The sequence below is a fragment of the Dendropsophus ebraccatus genome, chromosome 13, assembly GCF_027789765.1.
Source record: "Dendropsophus ebraccatus isolate aDenEbr1 chromosome 13, aDenEbr1.pat, whole genome shotgun sequence".
NCBI classification, from domain to species: domain Eukaryota; kingdom Metazoa; phylum Chordata; class Amphibia; order Anura; family Hylidae; genus Dendropsophus; species Dendropsophus ebraccatus.
In genome coordinates, this window is record NC_091466.1 from 13,300,030 (window position 1) to 13,322,799 (window position 22,770).

General features: G+C 45.1%; 1 protein-coding gene and 1 long non-coding RNA gene across 6 annotated transcripts in view; one reads left to right on the forward strand and one right to left on the reverse strand.

Moving 5' to 3' along the window:
• Nucleotides 1-954: 954 nt before the first annotated feature.
• LOC138771587 (uncharacterized) overlaps nucleotides 955-22,770 on the reverse strand; it is a 46,629-nt gene continuing 24,813 nt past the window's right edge. For 3 of the 5 annotated variants that reach the window (XR_011359646.1, XR_011359648.1, XR_011359649.1), the window contains exons 6-9: nucleotides 6,968-7,117; nucleotides 5,309-5,363; nucleotides 4,716-4,820; nucleotides 955-1,030 (exon numbers count right to left, since the gene is read on the reverse strand). The gene's annotated coding sequence lies outside the window, so the exon portion shown is untranslated. Of the gene's footprint in view, nucleotides 1,031-4,715; nucleotides 4,821-5,308; nucleotides 5,364-6,967; nucleotides 7,118-19,003; nucleotides 19,384-19,504; nucleotides 21,507-22,770 lie in introns of those variants that run through there. The other 2 variants (XR_011359647.1, XM_069951433.1) reach the window with 2 other exon arrangements.
• On the forward strand, nucleotides 11,920-18,471 carry LOC138770825 (uncharacterized). The gene is made up of 3 exons (XR_011359512.1): nucleotides 11,920-12,030; nucleotides 13,715-14,032; nucleotides 17,739-18,471. It is a non-coding gene; the product is annotated as an uncharacterized lncRNA (long non-coding RNA).

Consider the following 22,770-nt stretch of genomic DNA (forward strand, 5'->3'; position numbering starts at 1 on the left):
TTTCATTATTTTGCTCCCACCACCTCCTGCCCACCCTGGATTTTATTTTTGACCAGAGTTCACCTTTAAATGAGATAGTGGAAATATCTAACCCCCTGGGTCCCCATCTAAGCTATAAAGGAAAATAAACCCAGTAAAGCATAGAAGAAATGTGGTGATACATACAGTATTTCTGAAGCGTTTCCTCATCACGAATGCTACACCTACTACAACCGCCACCACCACCAGTGCTAGGACCACTAATATAATCACCACCTCATGCGTCCTGTGGGGCACAACTTTATCTTCAAAAAGAAAATATTAAATTCAGTCTCATAGAAAAAGAACAACATTCCATCAAAAGGAAGAATTAAAAACAGCAACAAATCAGTACTCAAAGATACAGAATTCATGTAGAAATGGTAGAGCCATAGCTATAGAAGGAGGGTATAGTGGTATTATAACAATTATGTTTTTTACTGTTGTTTTGTATTAGTTTTTTTGTATAAAAACTACCTGATATGGTAGCTGCATATACTCGCTAAATTGACAAATATTGACTTGCACACAAATACATTCCTTAAAAGCAAATGTGCCATCACATGGTTGCCGAGCATACCCTCTCCGCACCAGTGCTGAAGCAGAAAACAGTTCTGAGTGCGAGCACCCAGAGGTGGTTTAAAAAAAGGGAAAAAAATTTCAGTACTTGTGATGGTACATTCACTTTAACCATGAAACTTACCAGAAATGTGTAGGAGATAAACCATTTCATATTTGTCCAGGTTTAGCAGGAGTATGTCCGCTTTATATTCCCCTTGGTCTTCCATCAGTAAGTTGTGTATAACTAGTGATCCGTCCTCTGAGCTGTTCAGTCTTCCATCATATCTACTTTCCCGGATAGTGACACCTCTGTGTGGTTTGGTTGTAGCAAAATTGACTTCATTTTTAACCCACTGGATATCTTGTATTTCATTTTTTTCATCACTATTAACCGCCAGAGTGACATCTTCCCCGATCAGAGCAGATATATTCTTTGTTTCCAGTAAGATACCTGAGGAAGTAGACGTCTTTTTGAAAAAAACTGTATGCCAAGTAGATGCCCCACCGGAGATATCATCCACTAACCTTAAGCCTAACTACATCTCAGGCCTCAACCATGACTGTATTAGGGCTCCATCCAAGTCTTAACATCCATACAAGTCTATAGGCACATACTATACTCCGGTATGTATTCAATATATATTCTATTTTGAGGGCTATTTGCAAAGTTATAAAAAGTTTTTGTTTTGTTTTTTTCAAGGTCAAATGTCATACAAGCCGTGCTAAACTTCAGCATGTATGCCTCCTCCCTCCCCTGCTCCTCCTTGCTTTGCAAGAGTGTTGTACAAGGCTCAGAATGAGGGGAAGGGTGGAGGAGGGAGGAGGTCTGGGGCTTGTGTCACCCTCTAGGACGGGTCACCCGACACTGGTGGGCAATAGTTGGTACAAAGACCAAAGAGTCAAAACACAGGCACAAGCATTTTCTCTACTTTCAAGTATTCTACTTCTTCTACCTCTGGAGTTCCAACAGAGCACAGTACTACTTGGGTTGGGACTCTCTCGACATCCTCCTCTCTACTTTTCTGAACTTTCTATCTCTCAGCACGCAACCCAGCTAGAACGGCTCTATCTTCTGATCCACTCTCAGTACAGATCTAGCCTATCAAGTATAAAGTACCATATCAAGGCAAAGCTGTATTACCTGCTTCCTACATCAAGTAAACAGATTTTCTTTATTGTAACAGGACTCTGTGGTTCTTCACTAAGCACCTACACAGTGAATACACCTCTCTGGGGTCATCTCCCCTTTCTGTGGGTGGCAGTACCAATAGTCCAGGTGGGTCACTACTCCACTCTGGACCACAGTGATAATTGCCCAAGGGACCCCCAAACAGCCCGGCAGGTTACAGTCCACAAAGAAAAATGGTATAGCCAGCCCATTGAACTAAAACCAGGTGTGCTAGCACATCTGTGTGCCAATCCGGCACTGGTGTCACAACACATTACCACCAGGCCTAACCATCAGGCAATTGACCGGCCGTGCCTCTACACCGGAGGCCACCATAGAGGCATGCATGCTGCAGCTCAGCACAGCTTCTACGACACTTAAGCTTGGAAGGGAAACATGACTTTATAACTTTGCTAAAATCAGCTAAGCAACAGGTATCATTTTTTTTTAAATCTCCCATATTGTGCACCACTGAGAATGAGATATGGCTCACAGTTTTTTTTTATAAGGTGTCACCACTAGACTATCTCTTTAGATCCACATTGGTGCCTATAAGAAACGATATAATATTACAGATTGCCTGTAGGGAGAAAGGGACAACCACTGCCAAATGTCCCCAGCACTACTAATGAGAGGATTTTGCACCTGGTTCCCTGGAGCACTGTATAAAGGTCCTGTGCAGCCAACGGCATGTACCAGCCGCGGTTGCAACAGAATATTTGTACCAGAGTCATCTGGGTGGCTCCCCGACTAGTGTCTAGTCACCACTCTCTCCCTCCCGGTGGGGATGAGTGACAGGCAGAGAGGCGCCAGTAACAGGCCTCTCCCTGTCACTCATCCCTGCCGAGCACGCAGAGAGAGCGGTGACTAGACACTAGTCAGGGAGCCACCCAGATGACTACTTGCTGTCTCTCTCCTTGCCACACGCGAGAAACTTTATTTTTTCTGGTACAAAGCTTTTGCTGCTGCCATCATGGCCGGTACATGAGCTTTATGTGGTGTCCTAACACAGGTATTACAGATATATACACCCTTCGCAAAAGTCTGTACCTATTGTATTATTATGGTGATGAAAAAAGTACTAAAGTTTGCCACTAGATGTCACTATATTATAGATGTATATGGAAGCTGCACCGCTGAAGGATTGTAAACGGTTATTGTTTTGCTGTTGGTCACCTGAATCTGTAGACCAGTAGGAGTGCGGAGAGGAAGTAAGTCACATGGGTGGAGGAGGAGCAGGGGTCTTTCGTTCTTGAAATTGTGGAGGAAGGACGCCAGCTAGATAGCTCTCCACAGTGGTCTGATTTGGGCCCTGGCCCTCTGCCAGGTCCCCGTACCTCAGTTGAGTCTTAGTCAGAAGCCCGTATGGGAAGGACACAAGACAGCACGCTTCACACAACTTTCCTACAAGTAACACTATATAGCACTATGCACTGTTAAACTCCTCTTAGGAGAGGATAAGCCAGAGATAACCTCAACCCACGCTGTGGCCAAGGAGAAGTCACAGAGCAGGACATTATCAACTAAAGAGCCAGGAACTGATCCGAACAGAGCAAAGTTGCAGTAAGCCTAGGAACTCGGTCTCGCAGTGCGGGTGTCAGCAGGGAACCCTCAATATTCCGCTCAACCCAGGTAACAATGTCTGGGGCCTGTGTCACCCATTAGGAAGGTTCAGCCAAGTCTAGTGGGCATAAGGTAGTGTGAAGACTAATTCAAGGTCAATGCATGGGCACAGGTGTTCTTCTTTTTCTTGTTCTTCTAAGTATTCTACCTTATCCTCAAACATCCCGGCAGAGCACAGTACTACATGGGTTGAGACTCTCACGGCATCCTCCTCTCTGCCTCTTGCATCACTCAGCACAACTCAATCAACACAACTATATCCTACACTGCACTTCTACTACAGATCTGGTTGTTGTATTGTCAAGTATTTATTGGAACTTTGCCAAGTGTGTTTCAAGTGCTTTATTTAAAGAAACCTCATAATGTTGAAGCTGTGTTACCTGCTGCACATTTACAAGTAATAAACCGGCTCCTCTATATTCAAAAGACTCTGTGATTATTCGCAACCCACCAACACAGCACACACCGCAACCTTGGGACATTTTCCCTTTCTGTCGGTGGCGGGTCCTATCATCCGGGAGGGTCACTATACCACTCTGGCCATCCGTGATATTAACCTGGCAGGACACCGACCACAGGGGAAAAGGGTACAACCGGCCTTCAGAACTAAAAGCAGGCGTGCCATCACACCTGTGTGCCCTCCAGGCCCTGGCGTGACGAGACAACACTACAAGGTCCGGCTGTATCTCGGCCATCCACCACAGGAGTGGTGTCACACTTCAACACCTGGCAGGTGACCAGCCGCTCTTCCGATATAACATCACACCTGGGGTACACCACATTTATACTGTGCTCCACTTTGAATCCCTTGGTTCCCTTTAAGGTATAGGGGTTAGGAGAAAAGGATTTTGTGTGACCCCTTTGTTCTTGGAGAGATAAGCAGATGCCAGAGCGGTCTGTGTACGGCTTCCACCCCCACTTCAAATAGGGAAAACATGAGTGTTGGGTTGTGCCGAATGTTCATGTGTATGGGGAGGACGGGAGACAGAACTGTCGGCTGAAGGTGTATAGGCTTTGTTAGATTCTACATGAACACTGAACAAGACTTCTGGCACATAAAGATGTATTTCAGCCATTAACATTTATCCACTATGATCCCCTCAACATCTCGGGAATGGTCCCATATTTCCAGTCAGAATGGAGGGATTGTCATACATGTGCATAGCTGACATTTCTGGTCTATGCCAAACAACATATCCCTCTGTCTCCAAAGTTTCCCATAGACAATGCAGTCGCATCATTATAGAAACCATTTTGCAATGCGATATTGCGATCTTTACGTCACATGACCAAAGTCGCCATGTAGCCCTAAACATACAGTATGATAAATAAGGATATTACCAACCTTTTTGCTGAAGAGATGTCACCTGTTGTATTCCCAGGCTGTCAGCTGTCCTCAGTTTTTCTGTAGTTCCCAGGGGTGTTCCCTGTATACCCCCAATATATGGCACTAGACAAGCACACGACACAAGACAGGTATTATTGGCTTTATAGGTCAACATTATACCAGTGCATCAGTGATTATTCTTCTAAGAGTTATGGTGCGTTTACACAGACAGATTTATCTGACAGATTATTGACGCCAAAGCCAGGAAGAGGCTATAAAAAAAGAACAGGTCATAAAGGAAAGACTGAGATCTCTCCTCTTTTCAAATCCATTCCTGGCTTTGGTTTCAATAATCTGTCAGGTAAGGCTGCCTTTACACACAGAGATTTTTGAAGCCAAAGCGAGGAATGAATTTGAAAAGAGGAGAAATCTCAGTCTTTCGTTTATGACCTGTTCTCTGTTTAAATAGTCTGTTCCTGGCTTTGGCTTCAAAAATCTGTCAGATAAATCTGTCTGTGTAAAGGCACCCTGAATCTGTCTGTGTAAACACACCATAAGATATTGAGCAGGACACAGAGAAATTAGAAGATATCACATTATAGTCAACTTACATATCAGCATACACATCAAGCAATGAGCAATCTCCATTGTCTTTCTTCCTCATGACTACAAGTAAAAAAGAGACATGAACAGATCAAATAAACGATCCTTTATTGTTTCAAATAAACATTCTGTTACCATTATAATCCAAATTATATTTTCCTATACTAAGACCGAGCTACGTCTTGTTAAAACAGCTATTAGAAGGAATGAAATAAAAACAATCACCCCAAGATATATCATTTACTAATATACTGTTTTCACTTCATGGATGGCTTAACTAAACCCTGACAGGAAGTTGTGTAGTTCTTACATTTTCAGTGTGGTGTTGTCTCCAGCTCCCTGGCTCCTCCCTCCACCCGAGACAACACATCTCCTATCTGGCTGGATCTTGTCTCTGAGCTCTATCCCCACCCCCCCACCCACCTGTCCATCCTTTATTACCATCTCTGACCAGCCCGTCCAGCATTTGTCACCACGTCATCCCAGCCTACACAGCCCTGCCATATACTCCTACACATATAGGGGGGATTTATCATCCCTCTACCCGCCAAAAAATATTAGAATTTTCACCTTCATCTGGTGGGCAGGCAGTAGTTAGCGGCATAGTTCAGAGGGGACATGGCCTCCAACTGGACCCAATTACCAACTGGATTTATTGAGTGCCGTAACCTCTCGATAAATCTGTCATGGACATGGGGTGGGGATTTAGATAAGACCAACGTACGCATATGATGGCCTTTATAAATTATAGCCAAGTGGTTGTGTCAGTACAGTAGCAGGAAGATATGAACAGGTTCGGAGCTCCCAGCATCATAATAATATATGATGCCAGGAGTTCCTGACTGCAGCCTGCAGCTTCACGCTCCATAGCATCCGTGATCTACAGAGCATGTGGACGCCCACATTATGCAGGGATGGGGAATCTTCAGCCCTCCGGGCCATTGCAGAGCTGCCATTCCCATTATTTGTATAGCCATGATGGGCCTTGTAGTTTTGCAACAGCTGGCTGGTCTAAGGGTCCTATTTGACGTTTTTTAACGATTAACGACTAACGAAAAACAATTGCAAACAAGATTGTTTACCGATAACCTGAAATCGTTATATTACACAGAACGATAGTTGTTAGTTACGATTACAGCGATCATTGACTCCCCCCGAGATCCCGGCGAATGAAGGAGCGATGTGCAAATGCGGAATTACAGCGAATGATTAACGAACGATGATTTTAGGGTCAGATCTAAATCAACAACCAACGTCACACAAACGATTTTTTGATCGTTGCCTGCAATTACACAGGGCGATTATCATTTAAATTCAAACGATTTTCCGCACGATAATCACCCTGTGTAATAGGGTCTTAAATTGTTGGGGTCCAACCTCTAGCTATTGCACAACTACAAATCCCATCATGCCTGGCCAACCAATGCTTTATCAGTGTAATTTTCTCTCATCGCCTCCTCACAATCTGACTGCACACTTGTATTCATTATATCCCTTAAAGGTTTATTACTACTATACAAGCACAATGCCGACCACTGAGAAAGCAGATATCAGAATGATGAGCGATACAGAAACCAGATGAGATTTATATACAGGAAGAGTAATAAAAATATATACCACACACATAATAATACGATAAATAATAATGACTCAAATCACACCCTCACCATTGTGCTAGGACCGGCTCCCTCTTAGTTTTACTTTCATTTCATGGTTACCACCCCTTCTAGTCATCTGCGGCAGCCTGGACTCTATGATAGAGTAGGAGGAGTCGGATCCCTGTGCTCACATCTGCTGCAGAAAATCAGCTGCAGATCCTGTAGGTGTGAACGCACCATTAGAGTGTTTTTACAGTGATATTAGCATGGACTCTCACAAACATTGACAGTGATTCTCTCACTTTTATAGGCACATACTGTACATTACTCTCTCAGAATCACTTAGAATTACACTTCTGTACACTAAAAAGTGAATATACTCTTACAGATATACATACATACCTAGAATGTGAAAATAGAATACAAATACAAAGTTTGACAGGTACACAGTCTCATGATTTTATACACATATACTGTATGGTACTCTCACACACAAAAATACTCTCACATTAAGAATCAAGAGCATTCTCTATAACGGTCCATTTACATGGAACGATTATCACTCGGATTTTTGCCATAACGATCGCATTTGAGCCATAATCGGCTCGTGTAAACACATTGAATGTCTTTCACACATTCGCCCTAATGTGTGAGATGGGCTTAAGCGATTTCAAAACGATTTAAAATCACTTCCCCAACCTTTTCAGTCCCCATATCTTAAAGGGAATCTGTCACTAGGTTTATGCTATGCTAAATAAAGACAACATGAACTAGTGATATAACTGCTGAACAGATCGGTGTATTACTTGTACAATTCTGTTTCACTGTTCTCCTAATATGCCGGAGAATAGGACACTTGCCACACCCCTCTCCCGTCCTCCAGCTGCTGATTGACAGTTGACTGCCTATACACTGCATGGATAGATAACTGCCAATCAGCAGCTGGTGGGCGGAGTTTTCTGCTTCTCATGAATATCCAGGACTACTGGGTTCATGCACATAATGGAGAGGACTACTTATTGTCCATGTTATTTAGGAGGAGATATCTGGATCAGTTGTACAGACCAATGTAAGTGATACATCATTCTGTTCAGCTTCTCTGCCACTAGTTTGCTACCCCAAGATAGGACGCCATAAACCTGCGGCCAGAGTCTCTTACACCATAGATCTCTGGGATGAGGCTTTTTAGAGCATCTTAGTGCGTGAAGTGACCCCGGCAACATAGGCCGATATTCCTGCAGAACGATGTCAGCACCTAGCGGGATCTATGCTGCAATACATTGCTGCAGTTCTGGAGGCCAAAAGGGCTCCAACCCCACACAGAAATGGATGTTGATGGACATATATCCAGTATAAGGTCTCCTGGGTTATTGTATTGCGAAGAGGAAAGAGAGTTCAAAAACTTGCTATAGTCTCTGGGAATATCTCTTCAGTGTCTTGCAGCAAGTTTGGCTGAAGTAAAGTGTGACATACCCGGTAAGTGATATTCCCATTTGTATTCCCGGTCTACACCGCCATCGATCTAACCCATTTGCATCATGTTATTATACTATTACTACATATCCATATAGAAAGCCTACTATATTCTTTATATTGTTCAGCCACACTTACATGTATCTGTTCCTTAAACCCTGAGACACAGCCTCGGTGGCCGCCTACCTTGCAGCGTTTCTTCCTCTTTTTGGAGTTTTGCTTCCAACCTGAAACTAGATGTGTCCTGTACAGCCTATTCCCCTAATTTAGAGCACAATGCTCTCCTTTGCTGTATACAGTCCTGTATGCATTATATATATATATTGTGGACATGTCACAGGAAAAGTGCTCGAGGGGAGGTACATCTCACCCAGACTACTGCTTATGGGGAGATGGTAAATCCGGAAGAGACCTGTCACTCAGCAGTGATATGCTGCTGAGTTGTTCTTTAAATTTTCCGGGCCGGATTTACTGGAATGGTGGATAGGTTGGTAGTGGGACCTGCCATTCCCTCCCCCTCGATCCAGTGTGGGTTTTGGGAATGACACAATCGGGCTGGACCACTCGCTCTGGGACACCTCAATGACTCCTAGGTCAAGCATACGTTTTACCTCGGCTGACACCGCCTCCCTCCGTGCTTCTGGTATCCTATAGGGCTTAAGGTTTACTCTATAGTACTGGCTAATGTCGGGACTGAACTAGGCGCTGTACAATATGAAGTGGGTGTGGTTAAAAACCTTATGCATAATGTGATATTGGGGCGTGATTTTCCATTGTTCTGGGCTCTATGGGGAAAACAACAATCCCCTGAAAGGAGTGAGGATACCCCTAAGTCTATTGCATTACCCACGGTAAATGATAAAAATGTACAGGATGAAAATGCTTTTCCTTTGCAGGTCCTGGCTGGTGAGGAAGAGGCTCCTCCCACTGACCAGAATGTTCCAGACTTAGAGGTGTCTAGGGATAATTTTGGGACTGCACAGTTGCAGGACCCCACTCTCAAAAATGCGAGAGAGCAGGTCACTGTTATGAATGGGGTACCTCAGGAACCAGAAGCTGAGAAAAAGTTTCCACATTTTTCTGTGACTAATGATCTCTACTATAGAGTCACTAAGATTAATGATGAGGTTGTGGAACAGCTTCTGGTGCCTAAGTCGTACCGGCGTCAGGTACTCGACATGGCCCATAATCATGTCCTTGGGGGCCACTTGGGGACAGATAAAACACAGGAGAGAGTCCTCCAGAGGTTTTTTTGGCCTGCGATTTATGCTGACATAAAAAAATTACTGCGAGTCGTGCCCCACATGTCAGCTTAGCGCCCCAGTGTCGCATTTCCGCAGTCCTTTGGTTTCGCTCCCCATCATAGAGGTACCTTTTGACCGCATTGCAATGGACTTGGTGGGACCCATTGTAAAGTCGGCAAGGGGACACCAGTACATTTTGGTGGTCTTAGACTACGCAACCCGCTATCCTGAGGCTGTACCCCTAAGAAACACTGCGTCTAAAACAATTGCCCGCATCCTCCACCAATTGTAGGGATCTTCCCGGGGGATGGTGTGTTTGGACACAGTTCAGACAGCAAACTTGGACTTATAAAAACAGCTGGGTGTTTATTAGCTGCATAAACAGTCCTCAACAGAAATGTAGCAATACCATGCTTTTCAGAACAAAACAAAACAAAAAGGTCCTTGCCCGTCTGGGCACTTACTAACACAGGTCTCCTATCTGACTCTTCAGTAGGCAGTATCACAGGGTATGAATAGGCCCCAGCGGCGGCAGTATTCGTTGCTCTCAGCCAGGGGTGAACAGCTTGCATGCTGTATCTCCTGGGAGCAACGAATACTGCCGCCGCTGGGGCCTATTCATACCCTGTGATACTGCCTACTGAAGAGTCAGATAGGAGACCTGTGTTAGTAAGTGCCCAGACGGGCAAGGACCTTTTTGTTTTGTTTTGTTCTGAAAAGCATGGTATTGCTACATTTCTGTTGAGGACTGTTTATGCAGCTAATAAACACCCAGCTGTTTTTATAAGTCCAAGTTTGCTGTCTGAACTGTGTCCAAACACACCATCCCCCGGGAAGATCCCTACAATATATATATATATATATATATATATATATATATATATAACTATATAATATATATATATATATATATATATATATATATATATATATATATATGCCTGGGACTGCGCTTGTAATCCAAATCCACTCTTGAACAGAAGCAAATTTTCCCATAAGAAATCCTTAAAAATGCAGACAATTGGTTCCACACCCCAAAAATAAGGATTTTTGTAAATTCTGAATAACAGGTAAAACAAATGAAACAAACGATTAGAAGAAGCTGATTATGTGATATTATAAGTTACTGTTCAGTATAGCAATCAGTATGTGGAGTATAATGTATAGTAACTGTATAACCCTGATAACACAGACGCAGTTTGTAGATACAGGATGGAGCTGCAGATTCCCATAATGCAGTAGTGTAGGACAACAGGCTAGACTAGAGAAGCAGGGCTGCTGTGAGACGTCTGTGTGGTCACAAGACAGCAATGGGGAAGGGGGTGTGTTCAGCATAGACCAATCAGGAAGTGAGAATCTCAGAGCTGTGCAGGAGGACAGTGACAGAAACTATTCTATACAGCAGTGTATAGCTGAGTGTAAGTGCAGGCCCATTATAATAGCAGTGTGTATAGCTGAGTGTGAGTGCAGGCCCATTATAACAGCAAGGTGTATAGCTGAGTGTGAGTGCAGGCCCATTATAACAGCAAGGTGTATAACTGAGTGTGAGTGCAGGCACATTATAGCCGGAATGGAGAGGATGGGAAGCACAAGGGCTGACAGAGACTGAAGGGAGCATGAAGGAATGAGCAGGGCAGATGTGGACACATACATGCAGCACTTTCTGTCCGGGGAGAGAGGGGTTAAAGCTATAAAGAGATTACCCCCACAGTCCTGTCCCCTGATGCTATCCCCAGCCTGAAGTGGATTTGCTATGATTTGAAAGATGAGGGAGACTTCCTGGGTCAGAGTACAGGACTGTAGACAACGTGATGCTCCCGGCATGATTTTAATAGATCATGCCGGGTGAGAAAACACTCAAGGAAAGGGATTCACTGTCCGTGTTATGTGTGCTTCACGGAGCGAGCAGACCAGCAAAGCTTTGGCTGTCCAGGCATGATGGCACTTGTAGTTTTGCACCAGCTGGAGGGCCGTAGTTTGACACCTCTGCTCCAGATAACCTGTGATAGGTGGGTGAACTCTTCTATGTGTTTGTCCCTTTCTAACTATATTCACCATCTTCGTGCCTGCTTCCACTTCTAGGTGACTCCTTTCATGTACGGTAATATGGGAGCTGCCACCTAATTCTAGCATCTCTGGAAATGTGGAAAGTGAACAAAGAAACAGAATGCCAAGAAATATATGGCAGACTTCCTCCAGAGAGGTAACACTTGTGAATTACAGACCGTGTGTGTGTGTGGTTAGCAGGCGGTTTTATAGTTTATATGGGCGGAAATGACTGATTGCATGAGAGCGAGATGACAGTGTGTTGTAGATGGTGCAGAGCTGTGTGCGTGTGAAGTCCTCTTACTGATGTGCAGGAGACTAAGGGAAATTCTCTGTTGTGCGGCTTCATATTTCTCTCTCTTCAGAAAGGTAAGCTGCGTGTCTGTATTCACTTTATATGACATAGCCAGTTTAAGCTATACATAGTAATGATGTTTTCCTGTTGGTTATAATGGAATCTTTGGATGCTTCTATCTATGGAACCTTCATGTCGGCCTTTACTATTTACTATATAGACTGTACGGCATATTTTTTATATTTTGAAAATTAAAAAAAAAAAAATTATAAAAACTTTTGAAAACCAATATAAAACCTGATACTGTTACTTGGGGCCTGCAACCAAATGTAATTTCATTTTATGAATTTATCATGTTACGGTCGCATTATATTGCAGGCTGCATCATGGCCACATTGACTGTTATTAGATGTAAATAGTAAAGACCCTCTATAGGCTGCCTGGACGATCTGGCGATCACCCGGGCAGTCCTTTGCACTCACCTGCTTGCTGCTGACGTGTATAATAGCAGCGTCAGCAAGCGGGGAACGAGGAGCAAACGAGTGCTGACAGCCCTCGTTTGCTCCTCTATGTCGTCCCGTGTAATAGGGGCTTAAGACGGCCAACATGCCTATCAACCTATCTTCTTTATTGCCACGTATACTACAGTAAATGGCAACGTTTCAACCCTGATATGTGGCTCTTTGTTGGGGTTGCCATTTACTGGACTTCACAGTGTTGCAATAAAGGAGATTGGTTGATAGAAATGATGGACGTCTTAAAGTGACTCTGTACCCACAATCTGACCCCCCAAAACCCTCAGATAGCTGCATTTAATCCAAGATCTGTCCTGGGGTCCGTTTGGCAGGTGATGCAGTTATTGTCCTAAAAAACAACTTTTAAACTTGCAGCCCTGTGCCCAACGGCCGTGGCTTAGAGTATCTGTGCCCTAATTTTGCACCACCCCTCCGTCCCTCCTCCCCACCCTCTTCATCATTAGGAATGCCACTGGAACATTTTCTCCATGCTGAACATTGCACAGGTGCCTTAACAATCCAGCCCATGCGCTGTGCTCACACAGGTGGAGAATAGGAGGCAATCTGCCTGGAGCATTCCTAATGATGAGGAGGGTGGGGAGGAGGGACAGAGAGGTTGTGCCAGCCTAATGCATACACAATCTAAGCCCTGGACGTTGGGCACGGGGCTGCCAGTTTAAAAAAAAATTTTTAGGACAACAATTGCATCACCTGCCAAACGGAACCCAGGACAGATCTTGGATTAAAAGCAGCTATCCAAAGGTACAGGTGGTTTGGGGGGGTCAGATTGTGGGTACAGAGTCACTTTAAAGGAGTTGTCTGGTATAAAATTATATTTTACTCTGCTGCCGGCGAGATGACAGGGACGTACACTTACCTGTCCAGCTCCATTGCCGGGTCCCAGGCAGACTGCTCTCCACCGCCACTAGCGATTTCAAAATATCCGGTGATGCTCCGTTCCCGCTAGAAATAGAAGTTGGAGGACATACAACAGCTAATAGGTACTGGAAGACTTGAGATATTTTAATAGAACTAAATTACAATCATTGGCATTTTCTGACACTTGATTTGAAAGTTTTTTTTGTTTTTTTTTAATGGAGTAGCCCTTTAAGTCTGAGGGGCGGGGCTTGACACAAGACTCCAGTATTCATTAGAACCCAGTCACTGTCCCCTGCAGGAATATACTGTGGACATACGATAAGACAGTATGGTTGCCCTAAACTTCTGCTTGGGTTGTTTCTAGCTGCATTAGGTGAAGAATTATGTGGAGCAACAATAAAAGTATCGGGTGCAGAAGGTGGAGAGGTGACACTAGCTGTAAACCAGTCTAACATCACCATCATTTCCTGGAGAAGAGACAGTGAACTGACATATATTGCCAGGACGGCCCCATGGAAACTTTACCTATTCCAGGATGGGGCACATGAAGGATGCCTCAACGTCACGGCTGATGGATCCTTAATCATTGGCAAACTAAACCGAGAAGACCAAGGAACGTACAGAGCGGAAATCATAGGAAGAATGAGTCAATGTGTACAGCTGTATGACCTGAGGGCGCCCGGTAAGTAGGGAGCTATAGGTTATAGGCTATAGGCTACAGGGCCCGTTCCTAGGTCCCAATAAAACACAAAAAGAAAGTCCAAGGTGGCCCATCCATGGTGAGGTCCAAAGCGGCCCCTCCACAGAGAGGTCCAGGGCGGCCCCTCCACAGTGAGGTCCAAAGCAGCCCCTCCACGGTGAGGTCCAAAGCGGCCCCCCCACGGTGAGGTCCAAAGCGGCCCCCCCACGGTGAGGTCCAAAGTGGCCCCTCCACAGTGAGGTCCAGGGGGACCCCTCCAAAGTGAAGTTCAGAGCGGCCCCTCCACAGTGAAGTTCAGGGCGGCCCCTCCACAGTGAAGTTCAGGGCGACCTCTTCACAGTGAGATCCAGGGCGGCTCCTCCACAGTAAGGTCCACAGCAACCCCTCCACAGTGAGATCCAGGGCGGCTCCTCCACAGTGAAGTTCAGGGCGGCCCCTCCACAGTGAGATCCAGGGCGGCTCCTCCACAGTGAAGTTCAGGGCGGTCCCTCCACAGTGAGATCCAGGGCGCCCCCTCCACAGTGAGATCCAGGGCGGCCCCTCCACAGTGAAGTTTAGGGCGGCTCCTCCACAGTGAGATCCAGGGCGGCTCCTCCACAATGAAGTTCAGGGCAGCCCCTCCACAGTGACGTTCAGGGTGGCCCCTCCACAGTGATGTCCAGGGCTACCCCTCCACAGTGAGGTTCAGGGCGACCCCTCCACAGTGAAATCCAGGACGGCCCCTTCACAGTGAGGTCCAGGGTGGCCCCTCCACAGTGATGTCCAGGGCGGCCCCTCCACAGTGATGTCCAGGGTGGCCCCTCCACAGTGATGTCCAGGGCTACCCCTCCACAGTGATGTCCAGGGTGGCCCCTCCACACTGAGATCCAGGATGGCCCCTCCACAGTGATGTCCAGGGTGGCCCCTCCACACTGAGATCCAGGACGGCCCCTCCACACTGAAATCCAGGACGGCCCCTCCACACTGAAATCCAGGACGGCCCCTCCACAGTGATGTCCAGGGTGGCCCCTCCACAGTGATGTCCAGGGTGGCCCCTCCACACTGAAATCCAGGATGGCCCCTCCACACTGAAATCCAGGGTGGCCCCTCCACAGTGATGTCCAGGGTGGCCCCTCCACAGTGATGTCCAGGGTGGCCCCTTGACCGTGATGTCCAGGGTGGCCCCTCCACACTGAAATCCAGGGTGGCCCCTCCACAGTGAATCCCCATTTTTTCACATATGCAACTTTTCATTTTGATACCTATGTCAGGCCATGCTCAGGCCGGGATCACTGCTCACAGGGTCAGAAAGTACAGCACAGCAAGAAGACCTGGTGGCTTCTATCTTCAGGGCACAGCAGGAACATATATAGGAGTAAATGACATAAACCTGCTGTCCTAATAAAGTGCATAGCTTTAGGATAGAATGGCCAACACCTTTTAAAAAGCTCTCCTGGATAATGTGACCTCTGATCAGCAACCATCCTGACTTCCAGATTTCAAACTGCATTCTGTTATCAATCCCATGATGCATCAGCACCGCATCACATAAGCGGCTAAAGCCAGTAGCATTTCTTCCTGCTAAGAGGGTAGGGCAATAATGCTTGTCTCTACAATTTCGGCAGCGCCTCCAAATGCCCCCTTCCTCTATAGACTATAAGGCCCCTTTCACACTACGGAATCTTGGTGCCTAAGTATACAGTCAGGGAGGCTGGAGGTTTCTGTCTCCCCCTTGTGGAGAGCTTTGGTGGAACAGTCCATGCATCTTCCTCATACAGGAAGATTAGAAGGTGACCACCATTGTGATCACAGAAACACACCTAATTTCCAGGTGGTCACCATGAAATCACATGACCCAAGTGAAAGAAAAAGGATTCTAGGAAATAGAAAGTAATAACTAGCTAAACTATATACATACATGGCTATCTGCATAATAAAATAAAAATAAAGAATCTTGGAGCGCTTCTTTAAAGGAGATGTCCGACGAAAACGTTTATTAAAGTATTGTATTGCCCCCCAAAGTTATACAAATCACCAATATACAGTTATTACGGGAAATGCATATAAAGTGCTTTTTTCCCTGCACCTACTACTGCATCAAGGCTTCACTTCCTGGATAACACGGTGATGTCACTTCCTGGATAACACGGTGATGTCACTTCCTGGATAACATGGTGATGTCACTTCCTGGATAACATGGCGATGTCACTTCCTGGATAACATGGTGATGTCACTTCCTGGATAACATGGCGATGTCACTTTCTGGATAACAAGGTGATGTCACTTCCTGGATAACATGGTGATGTCACTTCCTGGATAACATGGTGATGTCACGACCCGACTCCCAGAGCTGTGTGGGCTGTGGCTGCTGGAGAGGATGATGGCAGGGGGACACTGAGGGACACAGGGCACTGGAGGGACACTGAGCATCCCCCTGCCATCATCCTCTCCAGCAGCCACAGCCCGCACAGCTCTGGGAGTCGGGTCGTGACATCACCATGTTATCCAGGAAGTGACATCACCATGTTATTCAGGAAGTGACATCACCATTTTAACCAGGAAGTGAAGCCTTGATGCAGTAGTAAGTGCAGGGAAAAAAGTACTTTATAAGCATTTCCCATTAAAAGTGTATATTGGGGATTTGTATAACTTTTGGGGGCCAATACAATACTTAAATAAAAATTTTCGTCGGACTTCTCCTTTAAATTAGGGAACATGTTGGTCATTTGTGATGTGGTTTTTCCAGACACGCTGAACGTTCACATTTGTTAACTTCAAAATCACCTACTGTATATCAGTTCCTGTTCCCTATTTCACCCATACACACATGTACAGTAACTACACAAGGGTATTTCCATAGGCTGATGCCTACATTGGCTTTTCCCATCATAAACTATCATGGCATATCACCTATACTGACTGCGACTGGGGTCCAGAACAGCAAATTGTAGGCAAGCTAGCCTTTAGGCTTAAAGGGGCAATCCTCTAGCTATTTTTTGAAACCTAAATACCCCCCTTTTTACCCCAGAGTATCAGACACTTGTGAACACTGACTTACTGTCCCTTCTTTAAAGGTTACGCCAGCAAAAAATCTTTTTCTTTCAAATCAACTGATTTCAGAAAGTTATACAGATTTGTAATTTACTTCTATTTAATATAAAAAAAAAATTCCAGTACTTATTAGCTGCTGTATGTCCTGCAGGAAGTGATGTATTCTTTTCAGTCTGACACAGTGCTCTCTGCTGACACCTCTGTCCATGTCAGGAACTGTCCAGCGAAGAAAAGTTTTATCTATGAGGATTTGTTGCTGCTCTGGACAGTTCCTGACACGGACAGAGGTAGCAGCAGAGAGCACTGTGTCAGACTGGAAAGAATACACCACTTCCTGCAGGACATACAGCAGCTGATATATATGGGAAGACTGAATATTTTTAAATAGTAAATTACAAATCTCTATAACTTTCTTATACCAGTTGATTTGAAGAAAAAAAGAAAAAAAAGATTTTCGCTGGACAACCCCTTTAAATGAATAGGCTCTTTCAGTCAAGCAGATGGAGTGCAATGCTTCACCTAGTGGTAGAGATATGTATTGCATACATTTACACTTTTATGTGGGTCAAATTGCTGATAACAGTTTCTCCTCTGGATGGTAGTGATATCACATGCATTGTACCATGAACATAATATATATTTTTAATTTTACCTCTAGGAGTGAAAGAACAGACGGATTACATAACGTTCAACAGTGTGCGTCTGATCCTATCGGCCTGTGTGTTTCTTAACACCTGCTGTGTGTTCATTTACCACCTGATCAGTGAGGTGTTCCACAGAGACGGTCACACAGAGGATTATATGTAACCCGGACAATATGTCACACGGACGATCTCTGGATATAGTGGGGTTTATTTTTACGCTGTTTTTACTGTGCAAAATAATGTCCCCTTTTCCTCTATGGTGCCACCTACTGGAGGAGGAGTAGCTGCAAATAAATGCTCATCCCCTTAAAGAGACTTGAAACATGACTGGAAATCATTAACCAAAATCTCCTCCAAAAGCAAGAGTTATCCCTCTCTGGACAACTGCTTCATCATTACAGAGCAGGGTGTTGTGGGGCTGAAGCTTCTCATTGACGATACTGCCAAACTGCTATTTAGAAATTTAAAAAAAAAAAAAATTCATTTCCAATAGGTGGCACCATAGAGCTCACTCTCTTCCTTCTGGAGGACAGCTACTGTGAGAGTTTATTCCCACATGAAGGATTACATGAGCTATAATGCACTCCTCTCCCCCACCATTAGTGTGACACTAAAATATAACCGTATATGTGATCCTAGAACATCACACCGGAGATGGTAAGCATAATGCGTTTATTATTTAAATCTCACAATCAAAATATTATCAAACTGTATAATCCAAATAATTATATAATTATACAACAAACACATTTGTGTGTTGGATTATATTGCCCCTTTCCATGGAGATATTCAAGCCACGATATTCTCTTTCACCATGCAGAGCTGCTATACCCGGGTTATCCAGGATTAAAAAGCATGGCTATTTTTATTTCCAGAAACAGTGCCATTCTTGACCGCAGGTTGTGTGCGGTACTGCAGGCTGGTTCTATCAGCTAAGATGGAACTGAGCTGCAATACCCCGCACAAACTGAGGACGAGCGAGAGTGGCCCTGTTTCTGGAAGAAAGCTAATCCTGGATAAGGGCGGGTTCACACTACGGAATTCTCGCGGACAATGTCCGCGGAATTCCGTCAGCTGTCCGCCCGCCCTGCGTATTCCGTGATCCGCTAAAAGAAGTAACATGACACTTCTTTCAGCGTATAGCGGAATACGCCGGCCCATAGAATGGTGTCTATGGGGCCAGCGGAAAGGCGCCCAGATGTGCGGGCGGACAGCTGACGGAATTCCGCGGACATTGTCCGCGAGAATTCCGTAGTGTGAACCCGCCCTAACTCCTTGATGATAGGGGATATAAAGACTTGTAGAATACATGGCGGTGTTGCTGAAATCACAACTAATGATGGGGAATTTATTCTCGCAAAAATCCAACTGGGCCGATTTTGGCGTTCCGGTAACTTGTACTTTCAGTAATATTAGCTGAGCAGCAGCAGCAGGAGGTTGCGGGCATATAAAGTGCTAGAGAAGAATCGCAACAAAAAGTACCTGATATCTCAGCTTACCAGACTGATAACGCGAGAACACTGTAGACTTTGGCTAGAATTCAGCTTAACATCTAACACCAACACACAGGTTTATAGCTTATAGGATTAGGCTCCGTTTACACAGAGCAAAACTGGCGAAATTCCACAGCAAAATTCTCAGCTCCGGAATCCCGGCGGCCTCCGTGTCATAATGACAGTATATGGAAGGCTCGCGTGCCTCCTCTCTCCGCGCTGAAGAATGGACATGTTCATTCTTCAGCGCGGAGAGAGGAGGCACGCGAGCCTTTCATATACTGTCATTATGACACGGAGGCCGTTGGGATTCCGCGGCGGAGAACCTCCCATAGACTCCCATAATGACGCGGAGGCTGGCGGGACTCCACCAGTTTTGCTCCGTGTGAACGGAGCCTTATATCACACTGAGGTAGGTAGTAATTATATTATAGACTAATGAAGAAAACAAATAAATTATGAGGTAGCAGGACTATCATGGTAGAAGATGTATGTGTCGAGGGACCAATTCCTGGACTCGGAGTCAGCTGCTGGAGTCGTACCGCTTCATCATCGTGTCTAAACTTAAAGCAAATGTACCATCAGGTACATCAATGTTTTTTTTTGCCTGATGGTCCATTTGCTTTAAAGTTGTTCATATGTTTCATATGATATCCAGGATTTAAAATAAAAGATGGCCTCTTCCTTCCAAAGACAGCACCACCCTTGTCCTTCGTTTGTGTGGGGTATTACAACTCCAAAAGAGAACAGAATTATTCCACATTAAACAGAACTTTTATTCTGCTAGTTAAAAAGGTGGAAAAAAAAAATCCCACAGTACAAAACCCCATAGCTCACATAACTGGCCCAGAGGTGAGGCCCATGCTGAAGAGCGGCCCGTATAAGTCTGGTGAAAGTATCGGTGGTGGCCCACCCTATACTGACCCTCTTCTTTGGGAGGCACTCTTATAGGAGTGATCCCGCACTCGTACCTCCTGGTATTCCCACCCATCAGGCAGTATATATAAGCATACTGTGGTTTTATTGGCAATGTCAGAACTAGTGTCTAATAGAGATGCCGAACTGTTTGGCTTCGGTCATGTTCTCCAAACCCACAACTTCATCAGCTGCAGAAGTTGGATGCAGCCCTAGGGAGTCCTGGAAAACATGGATACAGTCACATTTTCTAGGACTCCCTGAGGCTGCATCCAACTTCTCCAGCCTCCAGGAGTCAAATCCCGAACATTTGGGTTTGGAGAACATTGCCGAACCTGAACAGTTCAGCATCTCCATTCAACACTAGTCCCAACCTATAATGAACAAACAATATATGGCGGTCTTAATCCCGCCTGATGATAAAACACTCTCCGACGCCTTTCCTTGTTATTGCACACAATTCTTCAGGGAGAAAATATCCCAACATTACAGCCAGGGATATGTATTGTATATTGCCAAATCTGTTAATAAGTGAATTGGATGGTAATTGGCCAGATGGCCAAGGTATGTGCCCAAAAATATCAAGTTACAATTTATTTGAACAACACAATATGGATGCGTGTACTTGCCATGAGATGTTCCATGACCAAGTTCCCTGACCATGGCATAAAGATGGCCTGGGTATCAAGTATAGATAACGACCAATTTTTCTTTTTATCACTACTTGCTATCTATAAACCCCACTCACCCCCATTAGGGTAAATTAAGGGGCACCAGGAGGTACGAGTGCAGGATCACCCTTATAGGGTGTCTCTCTTGCCTTGATAGACAGGGCCATCCAGAGAAGAGGGTCAGTATTTTCTATACAATGGAACTGAGCTGCAATACCAAACACAAACTCACAACAAGAGTGGCGCTGTTTTTGAAGGAAAGCGGCTATTTTCCAATCCTGGATAACCCCCATGAACCAATGGTAATCCCATGGAGTAAGGCTAATATACATGCACAGATCAGTAGCACTGCAGTCAGTATAGTATAGGGCCAAGCTGCGGCAGCACAGTGCTCAGTATGGAGCCACATAAGCTCAGTTCTAGCCCATCTCCACTTGTAGAGCATTAGAGGCCATCTTTCATCTTAACAGGGCGAACAGAACATCAAACCAAACTGTGCCAACAGATTACTGTGACTAATATTAGTTGCAGATCACTATGAATGATATTAGTTGCAGATCACTATGATATTATTAAGGCACGCGTATACAGAATAAACCTAAGCTGCCACCAAATGCGGAATGCAGGTGACAACTACGTTGCCGGCTTCAATCCACCAGGTGCCTCATGACTGACACAATACCATCTGCTCCCATCTGATTTCCTAGAGAAGAAACAACAAAGATGAAGGTTTTCCTCAGCTGGGACATGATGACATCTGATGATACAGACACACGGTTCACAATGACTACTTATTTGGGTGAGGGGAGTTTATTTTTAGATATACTTTTAGCATACCTCCCAAGTGTCCCTCTTTTGGAGGGACAGTCCCTACTTTTGACCCACATCCCCCTGTCCCTCTTTGCCCTTTACATGTCCCTCTTTTGGAGCTAGGAATTCCATTTGCAATAGTTCCCTTCTTATGTTGCTCTAGAAAGTGTCTGGTTACTTAGGGTTGTATTCCACAGGCCGATGGGGGCCCGATCAATAATGTAAACAAGCGCCAATCTGCTAGATCAGTGCTCGTTTACTGGGCCTATTACACAGCACGATAATCGTTAAGTGAGGGCTGCAGGGACATTGTTACCGATGTCCTTGTAGCCCTTGTTCAAACAGCATACATTACCTAACCATGTGGCAGGGCTTCTCCTGCGCTCCTTCTTCCTCCCAGTCCCGCGCGCAACTTTGGATTGGCCTGTCTGAGCTGGCAGACTGCTCAGCCAACTAAATAGAAACAACTTGGCTGAGTACACTAGGGTGTTTGTAGCGGGTGTACGTAGGAGGCTCCCAATCTGTGAAGAAGGGAGGAACACTCCTGCAACGTCCATCCGGCTGCGTGGTTGCACGCTTACCTGTCTTCAGTGATGCAAATGGTGGATCAAGAGCTCCGTAAGGGGTGAAATCGTATCCAGTTACCAGATGTGGCCCGCGTCATGAGCACTTTGGGTGATTTATATATTTGTACAACATAGTGAATTTGTGTTGCAAAAGAAATGAAAGGATACTTTCAGTAAAGCATTACCAAACAAGTTTTGTTTGCAAGCGTGGTGAATTGTATACTGAGACTGCTCAGCCAATCACTGGCCAGTGATTGGCTGAGCGGTCTGTCAGCAAGACAGGCCGCTCTGAAGCTGCTTCTGCGTGCAGGACCGGGAGGAAGAAGGAGCGCAGGAGAAGCCCTGCAACATGCTTAGGTAAAGTATATTGGCTGTTAAATCTTCGGTCACCTGCCACACATCGCTATTCCACGCTGTGATGCACAGTCAGTGCCCGATGATTTTAGGTTTGAACAACAATGTCTCCAACAATGCTGTTAAGGTCCCCATATACCTTATATGTACTAACAAGCTTGTGGTATAAGGTGTATGGAGCTATCCCAACCATCCACCGACAGATTCAAATTAGGATCGGGGTGATGTATTTTCACT